We start from the raw sequence: 1709 nt of genomic DNA on the forward strand, positions 1-1709 counted from the left end.
ATGAGCCTACGGACAATTACCACTCGACGTATATCGATATGGGATGGTTGGAACCCTCAAAATAGTCGGTTCAACATTAAGAGTACAGATAACTCGGCAAAGGAGCTACATTTACCCTACACTGTAAAAAATAAAAACCTCGATATACCGCGAAATGTTTGGAAGCACGGTAGCCAGACATTTCGTGGTAATCTAACATTACCGTTAGTCAATGTAAATTTAACTTACACTCGTCCGGTAATCTCACTTTACACGCCAGACTGTAATGTTACAGTCACCTCCGGTGTATCTAATCTACATGTTCTCCTGTACATTTGCGATCGAGACTGTCATTTTACCGCCTACCTACCTACATGCTATCCCTGTAAATCAGGATTACATACCAGCTTGTAAATTCACGTACATCCATACCTATCGCAAAGCAACCCGATGCAAAAATATCGCAACATTTTCTTCACATACCCAAAACGACATTGGAACAAACTGTATATTCATTCATGATATCACGATGAAGTGGTTATCGATGGAAAAATATTGCTGCTGGAGGTCTAATTCTTCTTTAGGAGACATGCAGTAACACGAGTGGTCTCAAGAAAACGTGAATTAATTCCACCACCGGCCAAACTTCCAATTGTTTCTTTTTCTCGTTCTCATTCCTTCTGTGTAAGTAGTATCTTGCAGTTCCACTAAAAAGAATTCATGCGTAAGTCGCTATATAAAGCAAAGTTCCTAACCTGGACAGTGGACATGACTGTATAAAGACTAAGACAAATAGGCTAACAAAAATATAACATGTTTTGAAGTACCGGTACTGGCACATTGTGTGATGACGGCTTCGCCTTTTACATGACATAGCAGAGATTCGTGACTTTATCTGTATTGAAGCAAAAGGTTCCTAATTAAGGGAGGCATGTGTGGCAAACAAATCCAGCAGCGGATGAAAACATATCTATGCTATGGCCCGAAAATGACATTACCAAGCCAACAGTTTCAACTCCTCCGCAGCGGAGTATGAGGTCACTATATAAGTCGACAAATATCCCAAAATAGAACAGAGAATGCGGCGAATGAAATATATCAATATGAAATCTAAGTCATCGAGGGCTGGTGTGCAGAGTCAGATATTCACGGTAACAAATACTATGTAGTACTGTATTACCTTTTAAGATGCGTATTCCATTCAGCATTCCTAGGAATCTTCAACGATCGTGTCCACTTTCTTCAAGCATAACAAGCTTCGCTCCACCCTTTGCTCAAATCTCACTAATGGCCACTGGCCAGACGACACTCGAACGATTTCGAAATAAATGGTATTTATCCGCTGACACATCACACCAATAATATTTACTGGTCACGTTATGATGTTTGATCTGGGTCGTTTTTTCCATACAGAAACATTTATCATTGCATATAGTCCCTTTTTTCATCTAATTTCGTATAAATTGATATATATTCCATGTGTTGTTCACGGGTCCATCTACTTTGTGAATGTCGGCAATGTCGGCGCAATGTCGGCAATGTCGGAGCAATGTTAGCAATGTCGGCGCAATGTAGGTACAATATACGAACTTATACCGTGCAATATACTTATATTCAAATAATTATAACTGATATTATACTTGACAGATAGCAATGTCGATGATGTTGCCGCAATGTCGACAATGCCGGCGCAATGTCGACAACGGCGGCGCAATGTTGATAATGTCAGC

The 1709-nt window shown here is 40.1% G+C and overlaps 1 long non-coding RNA gene across 1 annotated transcript; it reads right to left on the bottom strand.

Moving 5' to 3' along the window:
* Positions 1-469: 469 nt before the first annotated feature.
* Positions 470-1360, bottom strand: LOC145434195 (uncharacterized). Its single transcript, XR_013913291.1, has 2 exons — positions 1160-1360; positions 470-686 (listed from the first exon to the last, which is right to left on the bottom strand). It is a non-coding gene; the product is annotated as an uncharacterized LOC145434195 (long non-coding RNA).
* Positions 1361-1709: the final 349 nt, after the last annotated feature.

Source organism: Botryllus schlosseri, chromosome 2 (assembly GCF_051294905.1).
Source record: "Botryllus schlosseri isolate E-star chromosome 2, Bs_hap1, whole genome shotgun sequence".
Lineage (NCBI taxonomy): Eukaryota > Metazoa > Chordata > Ascidiacea > Stolidobranchia > Styelidae > Botryllus > Botryllus schlosseri.